This window comes from Athene noctua, chromosome 4 (assembly GCF_965140245.1).
Source record: "Athene noctua chromosome 4, bAthNoc1.hap1.1, whole genome shotgun sequence".
Classification (NCBI taxonomy): Eukaryota; Metazoa; Chordata; class Aves; order Strigiformes; family Strigidae; genus Athene; species Athene noctua.
In genome coordinates, this window is record NC_134040.1 from 6,555,002 (window position 1) to 6,574,083 (window position 19,082).

A 19,082-nucleotide genomic window follows, 5' to 3' on the forward strand; every position below is an offset into this window, starting at 1 on the left:
TTTTTCCCAATATGTTGATTTATGTATTGAACATATTCCCCAGGTTCCTCCGATAGAAAGACTGTCATTTAAAAAATAAGCAGCATTTCATTTGTGGGCACCGTGCTTCTGTGGATTGCAAAGCCAATATATGCAATTTTGCAGCTAGGCTGTTAAAGCAAGAGCATGTTCAGTAATTGATCTGTGCCAGCATCATCCGCCACTTGAATGATAATACATGTTTTAAACAGATTGGTCTTAAAAACTAGAATGAGCCAGGCAAAAAATGCCTGAAGAGATCAAAAAAAGAAAGATATGATAAAAGAAAGTGTCACAGTCTCCTCTGTGCAATGTCTTGAGAGGGTATTTAAACATTTGTGTCCAAAAGAGGTAGCTGATGAGGTTGGTTTAAAAGACTTCAGTCTGCTTGTTGCTCTGTGCTTACCCAAAACACACAAAATCCCATACCAGTGGTACAGCAGGTTACAGAAAACATTTCTGTCAGCAGGATGAGTCTGAAACCCAGTCCTTCGTGCTCGATAGTGGGGAGAGGGAAACTTATTTCTGCATCTTCATAAACCTGATTTCATGCAAGCTGCTGATGCATTTAGTTAGAAAATTAAAAATCCCACCAAAATGCAGAAAACATTTTAGTTTGGCTGAAAAATAAATCATGTACAGTAAAAAACAACCAACTCTAAAGTGAAGACAGGAATGTTTTATAAGAAGTTAATCTCAAGTGAAATTGTTTTTCTGTAAGGCCGAATCTATGTGAAAGCAATAAAGAGAAAATCTGGTGCCCATATCTTTTCAAAGACAAAAAAATATCCTTCTTTATCTATCTCTAAACTCCTTAGGTGGAGGTACCTAGCAGCACCTCTTCACCGGCTTGTGGTGTAACATGAAATAATGAAAATACGTTACTGAAGCGATGTGAAAATTCGTTGCAGAGGCCGAAGTGGGTCATCAGAGGTAGGGAATTAGCAGCAGAAGCAATGCTCGCCCAAAACATGCTGCTGAGGTACCCAGGAGATCCTGTGAACTTCCATCAGTGCAAACTAGAAAATGTATAGATTGGCTTTCGGTGTAAGATTAAACAAGCAGCAGTTCTCCATGTATAATTTATAGGTTACTGGTGACAGTGTCACACTTGGCTGTTCCTTCTGAAGTGGAATCCTTCTGTGATTCACCCTCATCCCTATCAAGGATAAAAGTGGTATAAAAAAAGCCCTGCGGCTGGAGCCAATCTATATTTTTCATTTCAAATTCTGACACATGAAAAATTGCCTCTTTTGGTTTAGTGCTCTGGTTTAAATTTACCCTTCCAGTTCTGTGTTTAAGAAAAGAAAAAAAAAAAAAAAAGTCCGTTTGCTTTTTAAAGATTTAGTTTCCTGTTATTCGTCATTCTTTATCCTTTTAAATGGGGCCCATCAGTACCTTTTTCAAGTCGGCAAAAACAAAAAACACTGGGAAAAGGGAAACCGAAAGAATTTTTGTTTCTAAACTGAGAAAAAATGTTATATTTTTTTAAAATCTGATAGCAGGTAGAAACTGGTTTTGGCGAACAAATTAACAGTATAAACTTTTGAGATGCTCTTCCTCAGCTGTCCAAGCGCCATCTCCTCCTGGCCACAGCTCTTTAGCACCAGATCCCAGCTTAAGGAGGCAGCCCTGGCTGAGCTGCACAAAAAAGGCCATGAACTGCAGGAGAAAGTTCTTCTTGCCTATCCAAAGTGGGAGAAGTTGCCTGATAATCCCCAAGAAGGGCTGTGCTCAGCGTCTCGGTGTGGGCATGTTCAGTACCTTCCCCTTCCCACTGATTCTGGATCACAGTTCCCTAACGCCTGGTTCTCCCCTTGTATTATGGCGGGGTTGAAGGCACCAAACTCAGGCAAAGAGTGCCTAAAGAATATAATACTACTGTGAGATGAATATTGTGTGCATTTCAGGTCACCCTTACCAAAGAGCACCTTGCTGCAATACTTAGCAATTTTCCAGTGCTTTGCAAGAGCCTAGACCTGCAGGTCCCTGCCAGTCCCGAAGCATGGTGGGAACTTGGAGTGGAGAGGAACCACACCAAAGCAGGTTTGGACAGAATTCCCCATCCTAGTCTGGTTCCCAGTCTCTGTCTTCTCAGTGGATGTTCAAGATGCGGTCCTGTTCAAAAGGTTTGTTTTGAGCACCAGTCCCAAATGATAAAACTGGGACGATAGCTTAAATGTGAATTATAGATAGGCTTAGACCATCCCTGAAGAGAAATCAGGAACTTCTTTCTTTGTCAGATGGACAACACCCTAAAGACTCTTCTTAGCCAAACCACGGGGACAAATGGACTTCCAGTACTGGCTAGGTGCTGCTTTCAAAGCCATAACTTGGACTTGTGTACCTAAATCCCTTTATAGCATAACTATTGATCACTGGAACTCTTTGGGAAGTGGCACATATTTAGAGAACCCATTTTCAATGTTGAAAAAAATTTTAAAAAATTTAAAAAAAGAAAAAAAAAAAAGAAGGAAAGTTTTCTTTTCCATTTTGCCTGCAGGAATCCTTTAGCAAATGCATCAGCCAGTGCTGCCAAGCGTGGTCAGCTGGGATGTCAGCTGGGGATGAATAAATACGGGGGAGGAATCTGCTGGAGTCTGAAGGGCTGCCGAAGGCACTTAGAGATCTGTTCACAAAAACAGCACATATCTCCACAGCAGGACAGATCTACAGCTTTCTGAGGCCCCCCCCCCAAAGGAGCACCCACTCCTCCATGTCATGTACAGGGTGCCTGTGGCATACATTACAGTCCCATAGATAGCACATCCTATCGTCAGCCTTAAAGCAATGGTCAAGGTGCTCACTTCAGCTTGGAAATACCTGGAGGAAAACAAGCCATGTGTCTGAACAAGGATGCATGAAGGATTTAAACTTACTTACAGTGCTCCTGCTCGTCCTGAAGATGTTCTTGTGATTCCTGCTATTAACCAAATGCCCCAGTGGGATCTATGGCCATACTGGTTTTCAAAACTGTGCTCCATGAGATTCCAACTGGTGCTCTGCTGCTGCCTTGCCAAATTGTATCACTGATACAGCATGAAGAGTTGAATTCAAAACCCTACAGCAGTAAAACACACCTGTGTTGGTAGGCATCAGGGGTCTGCACTTGGAGCAAGTTCTTCTGCAGTAAAAAAAAAAAGAGTCTGAGGCTGAAGGTCAGGAAAAGGCTGACTATAATGTTGTCTGAGCTGTGCTCCCAGCTCAGTGTTAGACCAAACCAATTGTCTTGTTATCCATTGCCACAAAACAAACCCAAACCCCAGGAGTTCAATATTTTACTCACAATATGAAAAGCTGAGGCTTCATCTTGCCCTTGGCACAATAAATAAACTGACTGAAGCAACTGCTTACCCTAGTTTATAATAGCAAAATGCCCACTGACCTGTAATAGACTTCAGCAGTGTACAGATTCTGTATTTCTGCCCACAGACTGGGGGGGAAAATACAGATTTCATGAGTTGCTAGTGGAGATTTATACTCAGCTACTATAAATTCAGTCAATATGTCTGAGCTTTCTTCACAAGAAAAGTGATTTGTCACAGTGCGTTGCGCTGTGTGGCCAAGGCTGGCAAGGCAGTTAGTGCTAACCTGGAGGTGAAGGGCATGCAGGGACCACCGCTATGCTTCTGGCATTAGTGGATATCACCACTTACCATTTGTGATCTGGCAGTTAAATACGCTTCCTTCCCATGCTGCATCAGATATGCAACCATCTGTTTTCAACTGTCTGCAGTCTTTTCTGCCAGAAAAACTACATGATGACGGCATCTGACGCAGGCTGGAAGAGATGAATGTTTATCATGGTTGTACATCTCTTAATAAAAGTCTATAGAGCATCACAAGATGAGCTAAGGTTGGCCCACAGTAAGCGGTACTGTACGGCGGAAGATGCACAGCCAGAAAAAATCCAAGTATGGCATTAAAACTGGAATTGAACTCCCAAAGCTGATAATTACGGATCTTGCCTGGGTGCTTAGCAAGCAGATAAAAGACTTGTATTAATGAATTGTTCGTAATAGATAAATGGCAGATGGCAACTTGTTGCAGGAGGTATGTTATGATGCACAAGGGACTGATTAAGAGGAGCTGTAACTTGGACTCTTTGGATGCCAGACTTCTGGGGTGTGGGGTGCACATGCTATTTTTTCCTGCAAATACAGTATTGTGCCTATAATTAGGTCAAGACAAACACATTTATATACATACACACACACAAATATATATATACACACAGTGCTAAATAAAAAATGGTCAAGACCAGACCCTGGCCACAAGGCTGAGCAGTGGGAAATGTATTTCATGCACGTTAATTAAGGATAATCGTCTATAATAGGTTTGTCTTGGAGACCCATGGAGTAAGCCACCAATTCAGTTATGTAGACTGTGGCAGTCCAGTCCTTCAGCTGATTTCCTTGGCCTTCTCATGTAACAGCTTAGATGTGCCTTCAGGAGTCCCTTTAAACCCATTCTCCATGGTTTGTTTAAATGTGGAAAAAAACAAAAAAGTGGTTTTCAGTACCATCCACAGATAACACTATTAATTTTTCATATTAGTCAAGTTTTTGAGTGATCAGGGACAGAGGACTGGGTTCCTGACATCTCCAAGGAAAAAAAAAAACTTCCCAGTGCTTGAATAGGAAAACATCTATTACAGGATGCAGTAACCGTGGAAAACACGAATCCAAGAGCAGCTTTATGAGGGGATGACTCAGATGTTGGTCATCCCCTGAAGAGTGGTCAAAACAGTCAGGAATACAACAACGGGAAAGCACCTGCATTGCAGAGCTGAGGTGACTCAACAGGAGAGTTTTCCCTCCAGCCTCTGAGATTCCTGTCCTGTCATGTAAGCCTTGTCCCCAGGAGCATCCCCAATCCATCCAGTTCTTCCTTCTCCAGAAGCTTCAGGCCTGGAATTTTGGGATCATACTTGGGCACTTTACCCCTCTTTTCCAGAGGTGAAATTGGGAAGCAAGGGAGGATCCCCTTCATTGCAGCGTTCATTCAGAATGAAAAACTCTATTGTCCACAAAGCCATTAAAAACTTCAGATGGGTTTCACCAAACACCATGTGCTAGCATGGTTAGTGTGGTGCTGACTGTAGGGACAGCTGCCTCTACCCTGGGAAAAGTGGGTGGTCAGATTACGACAAAAACTAATAGAAAAAGACCATAGTGATTTTCCAAAAGACCAAGTATTGTCTTTTCTCAAGTTCTTCCACTTTCCTGTCCTATTTCTTAAAAGCTAGAAATGTGTCAGTGAACAGTGAAAGCCTGATTCCAGTTCAAAGACTATTCCCAAACTTCTTTTAACCTAGAGCAGTTTGCTCCTCAAACCACAAAACACCCCATCCTCACACTCAGCTGATACCCTGCACCCTGATCCCAACCAGGACGGGCTGGTCCCCACGCCCTGCAGGCGCTCCTGAATGCCTGGGGATCTCCAAGTTGTTTTCCATCCCGCAGATCTACACCACTGCCCTCATCTCCTAAACCCTCCAGCCTTATCTTAGTCAACAGAAGAACTCCATATGGTCTTCCTATAGTCTTCTCCTTCATGTCTCACCTCTTTCAGTGGGACCTCCAGAAAGGTCTGAAGTTGCAAGGACTGCAAAAATGCTGCTTTGGTGTTTTTCCTGCAAACACAATATTGGGTTGAGAAAGACTTGTATGTAAAGCCAAGGGATCAGAGCTGGCATTGCTCGGGCTGGCTGCACAGCTCCATTTGGAATAAAAAACATTTATTCTGTATTATGCGAACAGGAAACTGATGCAAGCAACATGACTGCTGAATATCTATCATTCCTTGTAAGTGTATCAGCTGGGATTCAAGGCAGCACAGTACAGGCATAAATACGTTGCTGTAACTAAGAGATTCATCACCACCATCTGACTCAGGCACATGTACCACCACATCAAGTCCTCCATCATCCTTCCTCACATCAAAAGGTCCTTGAGAAGTCAGGGCACTGGGGCAGGCAGCATGGTCGCTGCTCCAGTGACCCCATGAGGACCTTCATCCCCTGTAATGAGCCCCTCATCCTCCTCCAACTTCAAGGGCTTGTCCGTGTATAAGATGTCCAAGTCTCTATGCAGCCCCCAGCAACTGATCCCTGCCCCAGTCCCCGTGAGCTGCATGGACCTATGGGACATCTTATTCCCCAGGCTCAGTAGCTGCTCCTCAACTATTTTTCCTTGATTTCACCAATTCTTCATTTCTTTGCTAGGCTTGAAGCAGGTTCTTCCAGTTCTCAAAGCTATAATTCTCCAGCAGCCTCAGGGGGTTGTTTGGAGGTTTGAGGGCTCTGTTTTGAGCCAGTGCCTCTTTTTTTAAAGGCTCTGCTATTAACCCATCTTTTATGCCTCATCACACCTGGTACCCAGCACCAGTCTGTGCAGAATGATCATGTAAACGAGCCTAACTCAGCTTGCAAAGCTAACGTAAGGCACAGTTAGCATAAAACCTGCAGGCTGGTATTAGCAGCAGTATTGGTTTTATCTCAAGCAACTGCGACTGCTGCAGGCACCAGGGCATGGAAGGGCGATGGGCAAGGCGAGCGATTTCAGCCGTGGGACTGCAAGCCGCAGTGGGAAGCTCCTCTCACTAATTTTTTTCAAGTGTTATAAAGTCTGAGCCTCTCAAAAAAAGTGGAAATTTTTCCGGGGAATTCAGTAGCCTTTGGATGCAGCTTTCAGGGTATGTGAGCCCACCTGTCCCTGCGAGAACACACAAGGGTGACCATGCCATAGTGAGAAACACAATCTGATTTTGGGAGACTCTCTGTCATGTGTGGTGCAATGCTGCTGATCTGACCCTCCAGGTAAATTAGTTTTTTCACTAGAAGGTGTCACAGCTGAACTGAAGAGGCTGTAGGTAATTAGACACAGTAGGAAATCTCAGCTGGTATCTGCTCTCCTACATGACACTCAAGACAGCTTGATTGAAATAAAATACTTCAGCGCTTGTTTTTACTTTTTGTATTTATTTCTTTTGTAGGCACATTCCTTGGGTAAATACCGTGAAATCTTACACTGTGAACTGAGACTGAAAGCACCAACAGTCGGTATAGCCAGGCTGGAAGACTCACATGTTGATTAAAGCAGGAGCTGACCGTTTGCCCTCATGACCTATTTAATTAATTGTCTCATTATCAGCAACCCAGCCAGGAGCCATATATCTGTGGGAATATTTTCCCCAGATATGCAGGCTATAAATAAAATCTATTTCTTTTTCCTATTGCTTTGGCATCTCATTTTACTGTTGAGTAACACATACAGCTGTATGTCTCCAGCTGGCCATGGAAGGATGAGAACTGAATTTGCAAATATTATAGCATGTTTCAGTTTGACAATATATATATATAAAAGAAGAGGAAGTTTCATATAGGCTTAGTTTAATGTAAGACTGGCTTCTCCTTAGGAGTATAGGCCTGCCAGGCTGGCACCACTGTTCACTGGGAGCGTGGCAAGGTTTAGGTCTGATGAAGGCCATATGATCCCAGCACACCTGAGATGTGTCCTCTGCACCAGACATGACCAGCAAGGCAAAGGGAAGGCTCAGGCCACCCAAAAGACAATTTTCTTAAAGTCCAGTGACTGAGCAGCTAAAAAGGAAAGTAAAACACTGGGGTCAGTGCAGCCCTTCAATCTCACCAAAGGAGAACCGAAAAATACAGGCAAAATCAAAATATTAGTATTACAGAATATGTTGTTTCCAATTAAAAATAAAAGAAGAAAAAGATCAGTGGAAAATTCCAACAACTTTACCAGAGTGGCTTATATCTGATGGAGGCAAATCCAGCAAGCAACATGCAAGCTGACCACGAAGCATGAAGTGCCTGTGCCAAGCCCAACAGCAGGCAGGCATGGTTTCTTCCAAAAGAGAGAAAACTGAGGCAAAGCATTTGGTACCTTCCTCCGAGCTGAGCACCGGCCAAGCAGTTGCATGTAGAGGACTTGCCATCATCATGTAGCCATTTATAACTGTAAACTCATTTTTATCTTGGGGCAACGCTGGGGAGATCTGTACACCATAAATGGAGTCATTACCTCTCAGTAGTACATTCTCTTCCACTTTCTACTGGATGACTCATGTAGTTTTTAACCAAAACAAAGAATCTCTCTTCATTTAAGCAAGCTCGAATAAAGGCAGTGAAGACCACTTAAGTGTTTATGACTGTCTGTGAAGGTAGTGTCCCACATTCAAGCCCAGCAGGTGGACCCAAACACTAACAGAACCTGAGCAGCCACACAGCAACAACATGGAAACAGGCGCGAGGCCAATCGAGGCTGGTTGGAAAGCAAAAAACTTGATTTTAGGAAAATTGGGAAGAGTGACAGTTGCTTTTGTTCTCGACTGCTGCTGCATGGGTTACTTCGCAACAAGCCCTTCTTGCTTCTCCTCTCTTTTTCTCTCCATCTCTTCTGAACTCCACCACTGGCCCAAGAAAGTTTCATTAAAACTATGCTCCTCCCAAAGCTCTGTTTAATCATCATCCCTTGACAAGAATCATAGTTTGGTGAAATATATTAATTGACAACTTTTTCCCCTTTGCTTATAACTTCTGCTCAGGCTTACCAGAGGAGACCTGGCTGCAGCGGACAGTGGTTTTACATCATTAACTCTTGCTATTGCAGCCCCCTCTGAGGAAGGGCATTTCCCACTCTCTCCATGACTGCTACATGATTAAACTTCACATGAAGAACCCGTTTCAAAAAAACTCTTAAACACACTCCAGCTTAAGGCATGTAGTTAGTTGTTTTGTGATTAAGAGATCAGAGATGCTGCACTGGTGGAGTCCTCTTCAGGGAAGCACTTCTCTGTGGTGATCCACAGGAACTCGGCCTTTCAGACCACTGAAGCCATGTGACTACAGATGTGCTCAAAGTTGTTTTGCTCTAATTATTAATTGCCAAACAGGGTAGTGGACTATTTACAAGGCTTAATGTTAAGCACATGCTGAATGATTTATTGCATGATTGCAGGTTGGGTGGTGGCCACGGAAAGAATTTTCTTCAGAACAGGAGGAAAAGTTGCTCAGTGATGGGTCTGAGGATCAGCACTTGAATGTCCTTGCAGCCTTCCAAGAAATGGTGTTTCTCGGTGAGCAATGCTGTTTGCAGAGCAGTGTAGGTGGCCAAGGAGTGTTACTGCAGGCGTTTTTATGAATTTCACATTATACTAGTGAGATCCCAAGCACTGATGTTTTGACTCTACTGGGCCAAATTCAGCTTCTAATTATATTTGTACAAACACCTCTGAAAATGTATGCCTGTTCTGTCACAAACCACTAGCTCTTCCTAACCGTGCTCTTCCAAGGAAGCTGTCGCAGCAGGGTTTCTGTCTGTTCCCATGCAAGCTGCAGACAGTATCAAACACATTTGAGGATTCAGTCACACTGATGAAGTAGAAGTTCTGTAGTGGGGACCAGTATGGCCACAGACATATTTTAGCTGTCTTCCAGCACTGTGTAATTCATTAATCTATTTAACAAGGAGGTTTTACACCTCTAATGTCCAATGAGATAATTTATGGAGAGATGTAGAAAGCCTCAAAACAGAGAAATCGTCATCATTGGATTAACCTCTGATCATTTTGAACGAATTCTCCCATAAAGGATGCACGAAGTATGTTTAGTATTGTCTGTTCTGCTGGGAAATACAAAAGACAAAATTAAAGACTGAAAACACCACTTGAAAATTCATAGTGATTATGAAGAATAAATCCATAAATCCAGAGCATCCTTTTCCCTGAACAGACATCTCCATACATATCCTAAGGAAGACATGTATTTAGCAATTTAGCAGAACGAGGCAGAGTGTGGTATCCTGATGCCACACTCACACGCCCGGTTGCTGAATGACTGAACCTGCGCAGCCAAAGGTCTTCAGACCACACATTGCACCTCCAAAATCAGAATTTCCTCTTCCACCCAGGAGATGGCACTAAAGCACTCACACAAAAAGCATCCCTTCAGCCTTACCAAAAACCTAATTTTCCCTGAAGTTTTGTGTTGGGGAGAAAACCTGCAAAATTTGTATTCAGTGCATCTTGTGATAGGAGCCACTGAGTGTCCTAAGAGGAAACACGTTTCTGAGTGCTCTGGGGATGCTATCCACACTTGGATTTGAAGTGCATTGTCCTTCTCATGGCTTCCGTGAGTTTCCCACCAAAGCACTGGAGGATCTCTGTGCTAGGTTTTTTGGTTTTGGTTTTGGTTTTTTTTCCCCTTGGACTTTGCTGCTAGTGTAAAATTTGATGCTCTCCATAAAAATGCTTCAACCCTTTTTCAATCCTGGTGAGCTCACGGCTGGTGTTATCTGGTGCTGTAAGCCCAGGTAATGCAGAAGAGGGACAGAAAATGGATTGTGCTGAGGTAATGACAGTATTAGCTAGAGCTTCTCACCTCTTTCTGACCCCAGCGCTCTTCAACGTTAAGCCTGCATCACTCACATGAAGAAGCTCCATCCACCAAAAAATGGGAGCATCACAGGAGGCAGCAGGGAAATCCAGAAGCCAACTCTGTGGCTGCTCCCTTCTGTCATCTGGTTATATTTGCATGCAGCCCCAATGTCCCCCATTATGACATAACTGTGGCTCGTGAGAGCTTGCTGAAGTGGCACATTGCACCATGCTGACCGCTGCCCACCTTTTTGCGTGCTGCAACTGCCTTGGGACCGTCACCATTTCCATAGCAGGGGATTGGCGGGGAAAAAAAGCATTAACAGCAATCACTGCCATGTCAGACAGAACAATATTGGAACGGGGCAATGAGGACTGGGGAAACAAAGGTTTGGAAGAAAATTGATGTAATTATGGGAAGAGAAAATGGCAGGAGATGGGGATGCAACAGCCTGGATCTTGGATCTGGGGGCTGAAACGTGCAAGCTCAGGTTTCTAAAGTTCTAAGTCTGGTCTCCAAAGCTGGAAAGCACCTACATAAGCATACTGCCAGGCTATCCAGGAAGGACATTTTTCTTCAATATCGGCAGCTTCCTTCCTTCTCCCTGGCACACAGTTAAAGACCACATTAGCAAATCCAGCATCCGTCTGCCTGATTGAATATCCTCATTAGTGCGCCTGACGGGGTGTATCACAACCATATAATCTGATTCAGCCATTTATTTCCACCATGGTTGCCCGTTTTGATTAGCATTTAGCAACATACTTTTTCCTAGTAAAGATGACTTGAAATTACCTTGTATATGTGCCCTAAGCATTTGTCTAGACACAGCCCCTGTCAGTGTAACAAACTGTTGCAGCAGAGCAATGTTGAAATCAGCTTGAGGAGCCAGTCTCCAGCATGGGGAGGCAGGATAATGCTGTTTTCTCATAAAAGAAAACCATCAGTGAGGCCATGGGATTAATTTTAAGCGGTGCAAAAGTAACATCTCTAATTAACATCTAATAACATCTCTATTCTCATGGTCTCATTCCCCAAAGAAATCAAACTCCCTCTACCCAGGAGCCTCTGATGGAAGCAAGTATTTTTCCCTGTTCTTAAGTTAAAGGCAGTTTCATTGTTTCTGTCCTCCAAATTCTACAGCCACTAGCCCGCTATACTTAGCTACAGTAGAAATCCTCTGTGCCACCCAAACACTGCATGGGCTATGATCAGTAATGTCCCATGCCAGAGTGGGGAGAGGGAGCAGCTTTGCAGGAATGCCGGACCCTTGAACTTCCCTGTATCATCTGCTTGGAGCTTGTCTTGCCGGACATCATTTTGCTAAATTCCCCAGTTCTTCTCTTCCTGCAAGGAAATGCAGCCATGCATGTGACTGTCCTAAGGTCCTGCAGCAAGTTAATGGTAACATTTACCATGGGTAAGTGGTGATGGGTTGAAACATCTGTGGAGTATAAGGAAGCAGGAGAGGCGATTCCCTTTGACAATAAACTCCTCGGGGCAGGGACCAGTGTGCTGCTGTGTTTACATAGTCCCTGTCACCACCAGGTCTAGGTATGCTTGATATTACCGTAGCACAAGTTTTTTGTTGTCGTTATTATTATCTTTTCACATTTTGACTGTATCTGTTAAGAATCTCTTGCTCAGCCCTGAATCCCACATGGATGTCTCATTTAAAGCAATACCTTTTAGGTGCTAGGGAGAGCCTTCTCTACACCATCTACTCCAGGCTAATTTTGGCAGCAACTCAGAAGACTCAGAGTCAGATCACTAAAGCCACAGGGCTCAGCAGAAAGGCTGTGATGGGCACAGTCCTGCCCGAGGACATCAGCCCTTCCCAGGTCTCAGATCGGCGGCTCTGCATTGCCATCTTCAGGCTGGGAGCAGCCTTGCTTCTTCCAGAAATGCTAGAAATCTCCCAGGCGGAGCAAACTCCATTCCCGCTTACTCATCATTAGCTGAAATTGGTGGCCAAACGCTGGAAAAAAAAGAAAAAAAAAGTGTTAAATACAAAAGAGAGGCAGGAGCTCTGCAAGGCTGGTAGTCAGACACCCTGGATAACACTGGTATTTCCTACCCTCTGAGAACACAAGGCTTTAGAGAGCAAATTCTCACAAGCAGTGCTGTTAAACACATACTAGTTGTTGCTGTGAGACAAAGTTTATTGGTAAGTTTTCTTTAAAGTACATAAATTGAAACTGCCTGAGTGATTTTAGCTCTGTAGCCTGCACTGTTCCAAAAAAAAGGCACCTTTTTCTGATAATGATAAAAGCTCCAGTTCTTGGGAGATTTTAATGATAATATGTGTTTAAAAAGGTCTCTGCCAGACATTTCACATTTGATAGACACGGTGGTGGGTTTGGATAAGAGGAGGTTTCCAGGCTTTTAGGGTTTCTCATGGGCAATATCACACAGACATCCTGGAGGCCCAAGGAGCTATAATCACAGAACAGCACAGTCAACACATCCTAATATAAATCAGAAAATTATGGAATAATGTAGGTGTCCTGGCCAAGCAGGGCCAGCTCAGATAAGGTTGCTTGGACCTTGTCTCATCACCTCGTGAACATCTCCCTGCGATTCCCCCACCTCTCTGGTCTCACGACAGTGTTTGACCACCCTCATGGTGAAAAATATTCTCCTAAAAAGATCTGGTTAGAAAATCACTTTCTAGGACCCCAGAAGAATCATAGAGTCCTAGAATGGTTTGGGTTGGAAGGGACTTTTGAAAGTTGTCTAGTCCAACTCCCCTGCAATGAGCAGCGACAAACGCTGCTACTCAGAAAAATGTCCCCACAGTAAAGGTCTTACCATTTTATCTCAGGTCTCATGGTAGTTTGTACCAGGTCTCATGACTGTTTATACTTTTTCCCACTGCCTCAATCCCTGAAATCCCACTGTTACTCCCAGCTCTCAGTGCAAAGATGGGCAATCCTGGTACTTACCACGGTCACCTGCAGCGGCACTCACCGGGCTGTGTTCATCACAATCCCCTTCCCAGAGGGCAGCCCAGAGCGCAGCCCCACAGCAGGGATTTGAGAAGAGCAGTTCAGCCTCCACAAGAAAATGCTGTAGTTGTCCGTGTACTCGGATACGCAGCGGTTCCTGCAGAGAACACGGAGAAGGGATAGATAAGAAGAGGACCTCCACCCTCTGCTTTGTGCACCAGGAGAGGGGACCTGCCTGCCTTCGCTGTGGTTGACCACCCTGCCAGGACACTGTGGAGAGCAAACGAAAGCATATGCCGATGGCACGGGGGCGAGGGGGAACAGCCTGTCTCCGTCAGGAGCGGCGCAGATGCTGCAACACACATAGCTGTCGTTGGGACCAATCTCCCACCTAGATCAACCATTACACAGGCTCAGCCTCCAGCCCACACATAACTCCTGGATCACAGATCAAAATCGAGACTTCAGCATGGAGCTGAAATAAATGTGTGTGTTAGGGGGAGGTGGGGGGATGAGGCAGCAGGGAGGAATTGCCTTTCCGGTGAGAAATGAGAGCTCAGGAGCAGTTTATGCCTGTTTCTTCATAGTGTGTGGATGAGTCACGTTGCAAACAGCTCCTGCCCTGTCTGATTTGAGAGAGCCCTTTCCCAGGGGAAGCCCAGGTGTGGAAATGTTGAGACGTGCCTCCCGCCCCCAGCCCCACAGGGACCTCAGCATCTTCTTTCCACGGGGACAAGGCTGTCCCAGGAGAAGAAGTCTCCCTGCTCCTATCAACCCCACTGCAAAACTTTTCAAGAAAAGGCTGAGCAGGCTTTGAGAAAGGATTTGGCCCCAAGGGAATTCATCTGAGCTCATTGCATAACATGGACACGGAGAAATATGCTTGAGAAACACCTTCCAATCCCAACCAGCTCCAAAACTTCCCAGCCCTATTCTTACCCTGCACTCCCACCAACCACCCTCTCCCCCAAGCCCACCTTTCTCTTACTGGTTTAAGTGCTCATCTTCGGGTAAGTGCTCATCTTCGGGGGAAATGTGAGAAAGGCTCTTATTTGCTCTACAGTACCCACCACGGGCTTCTGGCAATCAGGTGGAAATGTGTGTTGTAAGTACTTCTCCAGCCAAGGCCAAAGCACTCTAGTGAAAGAGTGTCCAAATAACTGAAAGACTTTCTGGGGGCTCCTGTATCCCACAGTCTGAGTGCTCCCCTTCTCCTGAGCTTCATTGGCTGTTTATGCTTTCAGTACTCCTGTTGGAGCTACCACAACCAAAGTGTTAGCCAAGGGAAAATGCAAGAAGCCCTTCCTTGGTGTAGATAAGGTCTTTTAGATGAGATTATTCAGCACTTATTTTCTATAGCCTTTTATGTATGACAGAAGTCACGCAAGGCAGATCTGGAACAGATATCTTATGCTCTTCCCTTCTGGACAATGACTTGTCAGCTGGTATATATACTTTCCCCTACTGTCTAGATTTACTCTTTCATCATGCCAGAGTAATGCATCTTTGCTATATTTAATCAGGGACTAAACCAGGGGAGAGATCCAGGGTCCACTCAATCCCCAAGTGAGGACCATTGCATCTGTTGTGCTATCTTCCCCAAAATCCCCATGGGAGCTGGTTTGAAGGGGTGCCACCTCCCATCCTGCTCTCCAGAGATGCCCCATCTGTATGTTAATAGCCTGCGTGTGTGTCCTTCTGACTGAGCAGATCTCTCTGCAGAGAAACATGCTGCCACCTTTCACAACAAAGCAGGGAGGACATGCAAAGGAGAGCCGCCGGTTGTAGACATTTCAGATTTTCTGTGTATTTTAAAAATGACACGTTCCTGTAATGAGTCATTAGTAAAGTGTTTTTGTTGTTTTCACGGAGGCTGAAGTTACAGGTATTTCACACGTGCATGACCACGTCAGGCCCAAGCAGTTCCTGTGCTACGACATTATTCCCAGGGAGGCCACATCGAGCAGAGCTGCGCTGCATGGGGTGGCCCATATGGAAACGAGGATGAAAGAAATGTTATTTACAACGCTCCAACCTCCCTGGAAGATAATTGTTTTTCTCTGCCCTCCTTCTTCCCACTGATGGGCAGATGATTACAGGGACTCTGTGGACTTTTTCGGTGTCATTCACCTTCCCTTCACCTTCCTCAGTCTCTTCCCACATTAAATTAAAAAACCCAGAGGCAGGCTGAAAGGCCACAAGTCACCCACATGGGGCAGCTGCCACAACCTTCATCCACCAACCTTCCACCAAAACAGATGAGCCCAGGATCATGCTCCTGTTTTGCTGAGCATCATGCTGCCTTGCCTGGCACATCTCCAGGGTGAATTGCTGGTAGGTGGCCCAGCACAGGGCCAGCTTCTGCCTGCACAGCAACATCCCTGAGAGATGGGAGAAGAAAAGGTGCATTAGTGGGGAAGCACCATCAATTACTCACCCAAATCCTACCCTTGGGTTGGAGCAAGCAAACAACAACAGCAAGATGGAGCTTTGGCTGGCATAAATCAGGAGGGACCCATTTACTGCAGCAGAGCTTTGCTGAGATGCATCAATTTTGCATTGATTTGGTTCACGAAGCCAGTAGGGGAAGGATTTATGGTGATGCGAAGCAAGTGGAAGGAGCCATGCCATCTCCATTTTGCCCTGCAGTGCCAAAAAGAGCTGAGACCCTCTGCAGGAGGTTTGTGTATGAAAGGGAAAGATTATGGGAAATACTGCACTGCTGGGCTACACAGGGCCAGAGCAGGAAGGGAAAAGTCCACAGTAGTTTTGTCATTAGTACAAGACATCTTCAGATGGGCTTGGCAAGGAGATGCTTGAAGCCCTCAGATGTTAAGTGGAGCCTGAATGGACTGTCCAAATGGAGACATGCCTGTCTGAGCTGCTTGTCCAGACTCCTAGTGAGTGGAGGGAGAGAAAACCTGCCAGGGCTTACTTCACCTCATCCTCAAGGTGGCATTTAAGCTACAGGAGATGGCTGTGTCCTTTTTGCCCACTGATTGTGAAAGGACCTAGACACAGATATCCCACCCTGGGAGAGGTGAGCTCAGGGAACAGAGAGGACATCCCTGATCACGGGCTGTATCAAGAGAAGTGTGGTCAGCAAGTCAAGGGAGGGGATTCTCCACCTCTACCCCACTCTTGTGAGACCCCCTGCAGTGCTGTGTCCAGCTCTGGGGCCGCCAATATAAGAAGGACATGGACTTACTCAAGCAGGTCCAGAGGAGGCCACGAAGATGATCAGGGGCTGGAGCCCCTCCCCTGTGAGGACAGGCTGAGAGAGTTGGGGTTGTTCAGCCTGGAGAAGAGAAGGCTCCAGGGAGACCTTAGAGTGGCCTTCCAGTACTTAAAGGGGCTACAGGAAAGGTGGGGAGGGACTCCTGATCAGGGGTGTAGACATAGGAGGAGGGATAATGAAAGAGCGTAAATTTAGATTAGATATAAGGAAGAAATTATTTATTGTGAGGGTGGTGAGACACTGGAAGAGGTTGCCCAGAGAGGTTGTGGCTGCCCCCTCCCTGGCAGTGTTCAAGTTTGGACGGGGCTTTGAGCAACCCAGGCTAGTGGAAGGTGTCCCTTCCCGAGGCAGGGGGATCGGAATTAGATGATCTTTAAGATTCCTTCCAACCTAAACCATTTTGTGATTCTATGATTCTATGTCCTCCTGTTTGATTGGCGAGCATTGCTGAGTGATTCTGCCCTCTTCCCTCTCACACAGAAGCTCAGAGGAAGATCTCCACTGCTTTGGGAAGGTTGAGGATGGCTCAGTGATGTTTGGTGACTACTAATTTTGTTTTCCTGACTTCCATAAGCATTTGAATCCATGCAAGCAAGCTGTTCAATGGCATTGCTGAGGGCTGGCTACCAGCTCCTTTGCAGCTTTTGCTGCCAGACAGGTATCCCTAGCAGAAGGGCACTGAGTCCTGCTGGTTTGAACCACCCAAATCACTCATGCTCAGCCACATAGTCCTTTTGCCTCCCTGTGGTTCTGTTGACGAGATGCAACATGGGGTTAACTGTATCTCCCTCTGTCCTAAAGGAAGTGTGAAGATAAAAAGAGACTCTGCAGTGCTGATGCCTTGCAGCAGGGTTTTTTCATGCACTGAACGTGGCTCTGCAGATGTTTCTAAGATTCCAGCTCACTTATGCCTATGCTTTGAGCTGGCCTGGGAGCTGCATATTCATGGTGACAGGGTGTTGTGTCCATGCTGCTAATTCCCGTTGGGCTTAGCCCAGCACTGACACTTCAAGGGGATGCCACCATCCACGCGTGTCCAGCCACCACAGGCCACGGGCAGGGGGGGCTCAGCTGGCACAGGCCCAGGCAGACAGCCCCTCGGGTAGCTGGATACGGCCAGTCAGCTGTTCGCCAGTGCCCGGCGCCAGTGTGGGGGGTTACCTGCTGTTCCAGCAGTCTGAGCAGCAGCTGGAAGATGCTGGCAATAAGACAGCTCATTCTCTGCCTCAGCGAGAGGCTGCGGCCTCTCCGATTTCTCTGCCTGGGTTGCTGCCAGTTCGGTGTCAGGGTAGTACTTTGGTGGGTAGCTTTCTGCAACAGGAAGGACTGAAGTAAAGTGCTTTCTTCGCTGCAAGATCCTGGGGCCTTAGGCACTGCCTTCTGGCTTCCTCCCTCCTGCATCATCAGCACAACTGCTGGCTTTACTGCTCGGTGCTGGGATGACTCCTGTCTTCTCCCCAATAACGCTGTCGCTGTAGGTCATCACCTGCTCCTCCCAGGGTATGGCAAACTCCTTGCCTTTTAGCTGGGAGTCTGCAATCTGCAGCTTCTGAAAAAAAAAAAAGTCTCATGTGAATGGACAGGCAGCGAGCGGGAAGGACAGTTGCTAAAGCGCCATCAAGCAATGCTACCTGCCCACAGCAAAGCCTGGGCTTTCGTGGGGTCAGCGCCCCTGGGGATACAACAGCCACAAAGCAGCTCTGTAAGTGTCATTAAAAATGCACAGACTATCACAGCTTTCTCTTTCTGCCCATTTTATGGCTTGGGACTCTGCTGGCCCCAGGTGGACAGTAGAAGGGAGGAGTGAGCCCTGGCACAAGCAGCCGTTTGATGGTGGGAAGAGGGAATGGCTCTAGGGTTCATGTTGAGGAAAGGTTAATGGGGCTGCTGGCATGGCTGCCCTGGGGGTCTGCTGGCTCCAGCCTCTTCAGCTGCACACTGCAGCTCCATCGAGAGCCAGCTGCTCCTTTCTAGGGGCTCAGAGACTCCCCTGCTGTGAGTTCTGTCAGGCTGCTGGGGCCGGCAAGGATCATCCTCATGGGGTTTGTCTATGGTTGTTTCGGATCTCCATGGGTTTCTGTTTGTGCCTCCACATCCTCAGGGGTCTTCCCAGGGTGGCTTCTCCTTTGCCATACTGACAGTAGGGCAGGTGGAGGCTGCAGAGCTATGGGAACTACCTGTATCTGGGGGCCTCCCCCACTGAGGATGGCCAGAGCTCCTCATGAGACATCTCCAGAGGGGTAGGAGCCTCCAGGAGCCCACAGTGGGGATGGCTCACCAGCCAGTGCTTTCTGCCTTAACCCAAGGAGCTCCCCATCTTCTCCGTGAAGCTACTATCTGAAATTTCACAGATAAAAACAGCACAGTGGTTTTATCATCTTAAAAAAAAAAACAAAAACCAAATCCTAGCAGGGCTAAGAGGGGAACCTGGGCCTCCCAAGTACCTCATCATCATGCTACCCAGTGGGACAGCTTT